At 46.4% G+C, this 10,000-nt stretch overlaps 2 protein-coding genes across 2 annotated transcripts in view; one reads left to right on the top strand and one right to left on the bottom strand.

Annotated features, from left to right (window-relative positions):
- The window catches only part of LOC139347268 (uncharacterized), a 233,030-nt gene that overhangs the window by 135,206 nt on the left and 87,824 nt on the right, over window positions 1–10,000 (bottom strand). The window lies entirely within an intron of this gene.
- Window positions 1–10,000, top strand: part of galnt14 (UDP-N-acetyl-alpha-D-galactosamine:polypeptide N-acetylgalactosaminyltransferase 14 (GalNAc-T14)) — a 121,023-nt gene that overhangs the window by 68,303 nt on the left and 42,720 nt on the right. The gene's annotated exons all lie outside the window — the stretch shown is intronic.

The following is a 10,000-nucleotide window of genomic DNA, read 5'->3' as shown; positions in this document are numbered from 1 at the left end:
TTCTGTCCTCTCGCTGGCTCGCTATCATTCGTTCCCTCTGTTTTAATTTGTCTCCCTCCCCTTCTACCTGTCTTTCATTTCCTCATCCCCTCTCTTCCTCTCCCTCCGCCCGCTGTCATCCTCCCCCTCTCTCCGTCCGTCTCTCCAAATCATTCTCTGTGAAGTCCATTCAGCCGATGGAGAGACAGAAATAGAGACAAGGGTGTGAAGCAGAGCTCCTCTCGCTCTCTCTGCCTGTCGTCCTCAGTCACAGCCATCTTGCATCTGCTTTATTGTTCAAAGCCTCGTCTGAGTTTGGATCCTGCTTTCTCTTTGACGTGACGGGATGAAAGGAGGGAGACGGACAGACGGAGACAAAGGGACAGAGAGAAGGGAGGTGCAGCTGCAGACAGAGGGAAGGATTAGAGGAGAGACAACAGGATGGAGGGACAGAGTGACCAGCATGCTGTTATTAGTGATGTGCTGTTAATGTGCACACACTCACTCAGTCACTTGGCATCTCTCTTAACCCCTCGGTCTGTTTCAGTGTCACAAAGCAAAGCAAATAATCAATCACGCTCTATCGTATCGCAAAACAGGATCATGTACTGTGAACATTTCCAATTACATTTGTTCCCGTCTTGAATAGAGAAAGACTTTGTCACCAGAAGTCGTGCTCATCAGAACCCTGAAACAGTCTGAGCAGAGCAGGAGTGACAGCAGTACAGCTAATACCATACTGCAGTCTTTCAAGTACACGCAATAGTTGTGGTGGTGGTAGTTATAGAACTGGTATCAGCTGCAGCAGTACTGTAGTAGTAGTAGTATTAGTACTGGTGGTGGTAGTGTTTGTACTGGAGTTTATAGCAGTACCAGTTGTACCCATAGTGTTAGCTGTAGTGGCACTGATATCACTAGTAGTAGTGGTTGTAGTGATAGTAGTAATATGAAGAATATCAGTAGTGATGGAAGAATGGCAGCTGCAGTAGTGGTAGCAGTACATGTCAGTAGTAACAGCACTGCTAACAGCTGTAGTCGTAGTGAAAGTGATGCCAGAGGTTTGAACCCGCAGTGGTAGCAGCAGTACTTCCTGTAATGGCCAGTAGTAATACTAGAGGGACTACTACTACATACAGCAGCAATGAAAGTAGCTTTAGTAGCAGCAGTTCATCTAGTGGCAGTTAGTGTACTTGTGATTTTAGTAGTGGTAGAAGTAGCAGTAGTTGCAATACTTTCAATAGCAGGGGAAATACTTGTCGACTTGGTATAACAACAGAAGTAGCTGCAGTAGTTGTATCGTAGTTGTAGTAATAAGATACTTTTTATAAGATTAATGTTGCCTACAGGGAAGCTGAGGCTGAAGTACAACAGGTGTGTAATGCAGTAGAGACAGGTAATTAAAAAAGCTGCTATCCACGGCGCAGATATCTCTCTCCACACTGATGTCACACATCCTGCTTTGATTCTGCGGCTCGGCTCTGCTTTGTACCAGTTTCAGCTCAGTTCCCAAAATCCCTGCGAAGAGCGTCCTCGTGGGCTTTCTGCCTTTGATGACACAGATACTCGCTCATGTGTGCCGCGCTGTCTGTCTGCAAGCCTCTTCAAAGAGGTTTACTCACATAACAATGTGAGGCAGAGGACGACAGACGGCTAACGAAGGGCTGGACGAGGAACCTTCAACCAGTGACAGGCTGAGAACAGCGATTGGTTAACAGACTGTGCAGGTGATATATGTGTTCTCATGTGGTACAGCAGGTAACTTCACATACTCAGTGTTTTCCTCATTAAAGGATCAAAAGTGTTTCAGCACTGTGATTTCCACAGTGAACCAGATGCACACACGTACACCAATTCTGCACCCATTAACACACACAGGTGCAAATATCCTTGAATAAATACAGATGCTGCACACACACACACACACACACACACACACACACACACACACACACACACACACACACACACAGGCTGTCGGAGCATGAATAAGTAAGCAGCACGGGGGTGAAGCAGTTCCAGCCTCATGTTTTTTAAAGACTCAGAAAACTCTGGAAAACACGAGACTCTGCTCCGACGGGGGATCGCAGCGCGCTAACGAGGAACCGGAGGAACCCTGGAGTTATTAAAATAAAAAAAAACCCATCCTATCTGTCGCATCTGAAAGTCTCTGCCTTTGTTCATCCCTGACGCCCCCTTCCCCCTCCTCAAGTCCCCCAACAACACCTAACCCTCCAGTTTGAGTGGGCAGCTGCGAGGCGTGGAGCTGTTTGTGGCGTTGTTGCCGCGGGGGTTTGTCGTGTTTCGCGCCGGCCTGTTGGAGAGGCCAAACGAGCCCTCCTGGGCGACGGCGCTCTCCTTTCCCTCTGACGGTGGGAGTCGGAGTTAGTTTGGAAGTTGCTTTCGATCGTTAGGCCTTGCCAGCATGTGCAGTATGTGTGACAGCCTCGCCCCCTCCTTCACTAAATTTAGTTGTTAATGGCGCTCCTTCCAAACAAAGGAAAATAAGCTGATGATGGAAGTGATACTCGTTCAGTAAACACTCAACAAATTAGTCACCTTTACCTCCGCGTGTGATTCAGTGACAGCGCAGTGTCACCTAAACATTTCCTGCACTCCCTCATTATTTAAAGCACAGGAACACGAAATGAAAGGAGAAGGCGTCTGTAAGTGAAATCCTCTTAAATGGATCAGATCAGAGTCTGCAGTCAGATCTGTTTACTTGGCCCAATTTCTGTGAGATCAGAAGGAATATTTAAGCGCTCTGATAATGCAGCAGGACAGTTGTAGAGTGACGATAATGAAGGAAGCTTCTCCAAAATGAGACGTCGCTTTTTTAAGTCACGACTCATCTGAAGTTCACATCTGCTTCTGAATGCTGATGGCTCAGGCTCTCAGGCTCTCAGGCTCTCAGGCTCTCAGGCTCTCAGGCTCTCAGGCTCTCAGGCTCTCAGGCTCTCAGGCTCTCAGGCTCTCAGGCTCTTGTTGTTGAGAAGAGTGATGGCTCAGGGGAAACTGTTCAGGTGTCAGCTGGTCCTGGTCCTTGTGCTGGTGGAGCTGAACCTGTGGCCCGCTGCCCGACTCCTGCTGAACACTCCGGGCCACTCAGTCCTGTCCTGTGATCACATGACGCACTCAGTCTGATGCTTGGTGGAGTGATGGAGGAGGTGAGGACATCTCCATGGTGGCTCTGTAGAACTTTGGGTGGAGGATCGCAGTCTGAGCAAGAACATCCTCTGGTGAGATTCCATTTCAGCTCATGGAGGACATCTCCACCGTATTGCTGATGTTGAGCTGCAGGTTGTCATCAGAATGGATTTGGAGGAAGTGCTGCAGAGGAACAGGAGGTTGGACAGCAGTGTCTTCCATCAGCTGTCCCATAAAGAGCAATGCTGTCTCCTAAACACATGGACGTGTTCCTCAGAGATCCAGTATTCACCACACAGTATAACCAGAGAAACACCGCCTCCAGAGGCTTTCCTCCTCTTCTCTCTGCAGAGTTTCTTTGAATGTGCAGTGATATTCTCCTGTGGATCAGACGGGAGCCGCCTGATTCTTCCTGTACTCGTTCTCTCTGCATCTCATTTATTTATGTTGTGTTATTTATGTACTGCACATGCTGGACACAAACAGTCCTCGCACTTATCTCACGCTGCCTGGAACATATTCATGGAGTACTTCTCCATATCACACTGTTAGCTCCCTGATGAGGTTTTATTTTCAGATCTGCTTATTAGCAGCATGTTTCAGGAGCCAGTAAATCAACAAGTCATCAAAGCTAAACAACAAACAATGTCATTTGTCCATGCCTCCAAACACAGCTCAGACACACGTGTCCGATCAGTCACGTGTGGCTGCAGGAGCAAAAGCACTGAGTTTATGAGTGTTCATGAACTGACTGATGGGGCCTTTTCTTGCTCACTTTTTAAAAGTTACGCACTCTTGATTTGATGCACAGCAGTCAGTTCTTCAGTTTTGAAGTTGACTGAGATGCCGTGCTCATCCTGATTTAAACTGGCAGTGGACAAGTTTTTTCTTTGCTCATTCAGCGACATGATGGCTGTGGAATAATGACGCCATCAGCGTTTTGATTGGTTCCCCACTTTCACTGTTTCTACCTGCTGTCACGTCTTCATAAGAGAGTGAATGAATAAATGAATGAACACCTGGAAACAAATTCTGGAACAGATGCAGTGTGTCGTGTGTTTTTGGTCGTTCTGATCTGAGGAAAGCAGAAACGGATCCACTTGTTGTTAAAAGGGTTGAAAAGTTGTGTGTTTGCACTGTGATTGTTAAATGGGCCTGTGTGTGTGTGTGTGTGTGTGTGTGTGTGTGTGTGTGTGTGTGTGTGTGTGTGTGTGTGTGTGTGTGTGTGTGTGTGTGTGTGTGTGTGTGTGTGTGTCCGCTGCGGTCTGAATGACTTTCTGTTGTTGTCTTTCAACAGAACAGATGAAATAAAATGTGGACTGTGGCAGCAGAGAGCCGTGAGTGAAGCCACGACCTGGTCAGCTCTCCTTCTGCAGAATATTTACACTCCTTCACTTTTTTGGGGGATTGAACTTGCTTCAATTAAAATTGTTGAATCTTCTGAACTATTCATTTGAGCTATTCATTCATTGGAGTCATTGACTTGGAAATTTTCCTAATGGAATTTTCCAGTAAAGGAAGAAATGAGGCATTATCAGCTGTCCCTCGCCGTCTCTTCTTTCCTTTCTCCTCTTTCTCTCCATCAGGAGAGGAGAAATCCCTCGCTCCCTCATTCACCAGCAGTGTGCGAGTATAAATATGTAAATGTCTGTTGCCTAACCAGCCAAAACTAGGCCATCTTCTCCTCAGTGAGCACCTGAATAGAAGCGAGACAGAGATAGTGGGAAGAGAAAGAAAGAAAGGCCAGAGGTGAAAAGCTTACCAAATATCTCACTCCAGCAGGCGAGCTGCTCCCTGCTCAGAGTAAGCTGACATTGTTCCATATCAGGCCCTTAAGTAAGAACAAAATCATTTCCCATTGCACATGTTTATACTGAGGAGTTGAAGAAACACAATATTTGATACTTTTCTCAGTCGCCTTTTGGTAAAAATAGTTCTGCAAACACACACAGGAGCCAGGAAATGAAGCATACTGCCTCGTGTCCTGTTCCTCACGGCTAACAGCCATTACATTAAGTCAAGTCATTCATCAGTGAGTCTCAGGGCGGCATCACGTCTCAAGTAGAGTCACGTATCCTGGAATCAAGCGTCAGGTTGGACCCTGGAGTCTGTAGCTCTGCTGAAGGGCAGCAGGTCGGATCCCATCAGACCGCCACGCTGGTAGCAGGACCGCAGACTCCTTTTCTCCGTTAGAACTGAAGTTTTCACTTTGAAGCTGTCGAGATAAAGCTTCACCGAGGGAGGGGCTGGGCAAAAACACCGGGAGGACAAATTCAACCTTTGCTGTTAGAAAACATAATCTGTGTTCAGTTCAGTAGAAAACTGATTGATTTGATTGATTCGCTCATATGGCTCATTCTGCAAAGTAACGTTCAGGTTGAGGACTTTTTTATAGACCTCTGACGGAGAAGTGAAGCATGTAAACCAGCTCCAAGTCTGTTGTGTTTGTGTCTGAGAGAAGACAGGCAGACAGAGAAAGAGACAGACAGACAGACAGACAGACAGACAGACAGACAGACAGACAGACAGACAGACAGACAGACAGACAGACAGACAGACAGACAGAGAGACAGAGACAGAGGGAGAAGGAGGGGAAAGAGAATAGGATAACGGCCGAGAGGCAGAACAAGTGAAGGACAGAGAGAGAAGAGGGTTAGAGGTGTTCGTGAGAGGCTGCAGGTAGGTAGGTACTGTGTGTGTGTGTGTGTGTGTGTGTGTGTGTGTGTGTGTGTGTGTGTGTGTGTGTGTGTGTGTGTGTGTGTGTGTGTGTGTGTGTGTGTGTGTGTGTGTGTGTGTGTGTGTGCGCGCGCGCATGCGCGTGTGTGTGTGTATAAACAGGTCTGACAGTATCTCCAGGCTACATCAGTGGCCATTAGTATTTTGCAGCACGAACACACACTTTGACAGGTTGGCTGCACCGCCCACAGAGACCCTGTGTGTGTGTGTGTTCGTGTGTGTGTGTGTGTGTGTGTGCGTGCGTATGTATGCGTGCACTGGTTTTGACCTGTCCTTTCATGTGTTTATCTCACCTGCAGATGAACTTTGATGAGCCAACATACCCACACAGCCTCACACGCGGACAGACACACACACGCACACACACACACACACACACACACACACACACACACACACACAAACAACACTCCCTCCTCAAACGGCTCTGCTCATCAAATATAAATGATTTTCTCACCGCCTGGACAGACGTGCACTAAACTCTGCTCATCAGGGTGAATGTAGCTTTATATGACTTAACGGTCCGCGTCCCAAACTTCACACATTTGACTCTGAAGCTTTCAAACAAACAAACAAACAAACAAACAAACAAACAAACAAACAAACAAACAAACAAACAAACAGCTGCTTCACGAGATGACACTGGAGTCAAAAACAAAAGACTCAAACAGCTCTGAGGAGTGTCGTCACCTCAAACTGCTGCTGTCAGGTCACATGACAGCGTGGTCGAATCACATGACCCCGTGAGGCCGCTGGCTCCCTGCAGCTCCTCCGATCGTTTCTGTCTGCTGTACATATCTTTAAACTACATTCCTGAACATGATGAGCTTGTTCAGAGCATTTTGTGGAAAAGTATATCTCCTCTGTAAATCCAGTCCATCCTCTGTCTTCATCATGACTTTCTGTTGTTGCTCGGCTGCTTTTGACCTCGCTGTCCACATGTTGGCCGTCTTCAGTAGTTGAAGGAATTTCTGTACATCAGATGTTAAATGAGGGATTTTTCTCCATCTGTGTCTGTTGTCTTGTTCTCTTTCTTGTCGTCTGGTCTTCTCCTTTCCCTCCTCTTTCCTCCTCCATGCTCCTCTCTTACAGCTCGAGCTCTTCTCTAATTCTTCCTCCTCCTCCAGCCCCCGCCCTCCTATCTGTTTCTCCTCTCTTGTCCTTTTTTTACTCAACTCTTTTTAAATTCTCCTCTCCTCCTCCTCCTCCTCTCTTCATCATTTTCCCTCTCTTCTCCATCGCTCTTTTCTTCTATATCATCTATATCTGTTTTCCCCTTTGTGTCACCTCCATTTTTCTCCCAGGTTCATCTTCTTCTTCTCCCATCTTATCCTTATTCCTCTCCCCTTTCTCATCGTGGCTCTCTCCTCCCTCTTCATCCTCTCTCCTTTCTGTTTCCTTCCATACAGCCTCCCATAATCTCCCCTCCTCTTCCTCATGTTTGCTCTGACACCCTCACCTCCCTTTTATCCTCCTGCATTTCTTCCTCTCACCTCCTATTCTTGTCATTGTTTCCACTTGCGTTTTCCTCCTCTGACCTCCTTCTTTTCTCCTCTGTCACCATATTTGAGTCCCCCTCCCCCGTCCTCCCCTGTCCTCTCCCATCATTTATCCCTCTTCTCTATTTGCTCCTGTGCCCCTCCTCTTCTTCATCTATTTTTCCCTTCTCCCGTATTTCCTCCTGTTTCTTTCTCTGTGTGTGTGTGTGTGCATGTGTGTGTTCTCTGGAGCTTTGATGCATCAGGAAGTTAACGCACACACATGCGCACACACACACGCACGCACACACACACACGCTCAGGGAGTGCGCAGGCTTGTTCATATCAGCTTCGACATCAGTCATCTGTCAGCACAACTTTTATCTGAACATCTCTGTCTCTCTCTCTGCCTGTCTGTCACTCTGTCTCTCAGCCATGTTCGTTCGCCCCTCTCTCTGTCTCTCTCTCTCTCTCGCTCTCTCTCACACACACACACACACACACACACACACACACACACACAGTAGCAGCTCTTCCTTATCTTCTTATCGTTCCTCTCTGGTGGAGCTGCTGAATAAATCAACTGCAGGAAAACCAGAGATGGAGACAGGGAGATAGAGGGCTGGAGGAGGCAGAGAGGGGCATGATGGGATATGATATGACAAATATATAGGGTGCATATTCCTATTCTCACTGGAAGAGGGAGAGAGAGAGAGAGAGAGAGAGAGAGAGAGAGAGAGAGAGAGAGAGAGACAATGACAGAAGAAATGAAGAAGCAAAGAAAGAGAAAAGTGCTTGTTTCTGCTCATCTTGGCCTTCAATTTAGAAAGCGTGTGTGAGTGTGTGTGTGTGTGTGTGTGTGTTTTACGTCATGGTTTCTGTCTTCAGGTTGTGTTTAATTTCATCAGTCTGTCAAATGTTTTCAGGTAGAAAAAAGAATGAAAAATAAAATCAGAGAAGACTGAAAGATTAGGAAAAGAAGAAGACAAGGAAAGATGGACGAAACTAAAGAAAGTGATGGAAAAAGGAAAAATATGAAAGAAAGAAAGAAAGAAAGAAAGAAAGAAAGAAAGAAAGAAAGAAAGAAAGAAAGAAAGAAAGAAAGAAATGAAGAACAAGAGGAGATGACAAAGGAATGAAAGACGTCAGAAGACAGAAACATCCGTGAGGATGAGAGATGGTGATGAAAGAGAGGAGTGAAAGACAAAGACTGAAGGAAAAGGAAAGAGAGGCTCCCAGACACCGCCGAGCATCAGGACCAATGGCCGACGTGCCCTTGAGCAACACGCCGAAACCTCTGCACACACTACAACAATAAAAGCACGACTGTGAGCTTGTGCATCCTTTAATCTGCTTTGGCGATAATGTTTCCCCACTTAATCATGGCGCCTCCGAACTAAAAAAATCAAATAGCGAGTTAATGAGGTGCTGATGGTATTATTTCACAGCCGGGTGCTCGTGTGCAGCCGCTGACGCTGCGCGCCGACCTGTTAATACAACAAATTAGGAGGCGAGCTCGCTTTCTAACCCCACGGCAAATCACAGGAGGTGGCTCAATGTTGGGCTCGAGGACGCTCAGACGGACGCTCAGACGGACGCTCTGATGGGACGCTCTGATGAGACACTCAGACAGACGCTCTGACGGACGCTCTGGGGCTTTTCGTGTCATACTGAAGTATTTGCTGGGAAACTTTATGCAGAAACACGTTTTCTGAGCTGCATGTTTAATCTGAACTGGCCAGACTTCATAGAGATTTGGGCCTTTTATGAGTTTCCTCCCTGATCGCTGCGACTCAGCGTGTTTTTGGCGTCCTGTCATTTCAAAGGACTGAGCAGGAGACAGGTTTTCTTGGCTCTGAGCTACACGAGCTAAAGCTATCTGTGGAAAATATCTTTTTAAGGTACAAAGTGAGGCACGGCAGAGGACTTTTCTTTGGGACGAGCCAAGAACATGTTGGTGGTGAATGTGGGTTTGTGGTCAGGTGACAAGAAGAAGTGCAGGAAAAAAGCCGCTTTGCCCCTGAAAACCTGTAAAAACCTGACGTAACGCCGGTCATGTTAGCTGACTGCTGTCGTCGTTCGTTGAGTTTAACAACAGTCATTTATGTTTTGTCTCCACAGAAATGAAATGATTGAATGTTCCCACATTTTCCTTCAGAAAATAAGACTTCTTTAATCTTTTTCTGTGAATGAAGGTCATTTAGGCTCAGATTTTAATCTTATAAATTGTGTTATGACATCTTTCGCTCAGGTGATCAGGTGACCTCAGACTCCAACCAGATGAAGCTCTGTTAATTAGTCATTGATGTTCATGAACCTGCTCGAGTTTGATCCTTCTTATGAGTGATGCCTCATATTTCATATTTGCTGATGCGGAGAAAGTAGATTTGACGTTTTGTCTTTTTTCTGTTTGCCCGTCGTAACACAGGCTCGTTTCAAAGGGAGAGAAAACGAGGAATACCAATGAAATCATCTGTCATTGTTCTTAAGTGAATGTTCCTCAATGCTGCATCAGATGAGCAGCAGAGGAGAAAGTGTTAAGATGGCCACACACACACACACACACACACACACACACACACACACACACACACACACACACACATATCTGAGGAAGGTGAGGTTTTAAAAATGAAGGCCAGAACAGAAAAGCAGACGGTTTC

Source organism: Chaetodon trifascialis, chromosome 19, assembly GCF_039877785.1.
Source record: "Chaetodon trifascialis isolate fChaTrf1 chromosome 19, fChaTrf1.hap1, whole genome shotgun sequence".
Lineage (NCBI taxonomy): Eukaryota > Metazoa > Chordata > Actinopteri > Chaetodontiformes > Chaetodontidae > Chaetodon > Chaetodon trifascialis.
The sequence above is the reverse complement of the archived record's forward strand: the minus strand, read 5'-3'. Positions and strand labels throughout refer to the sequence as shown.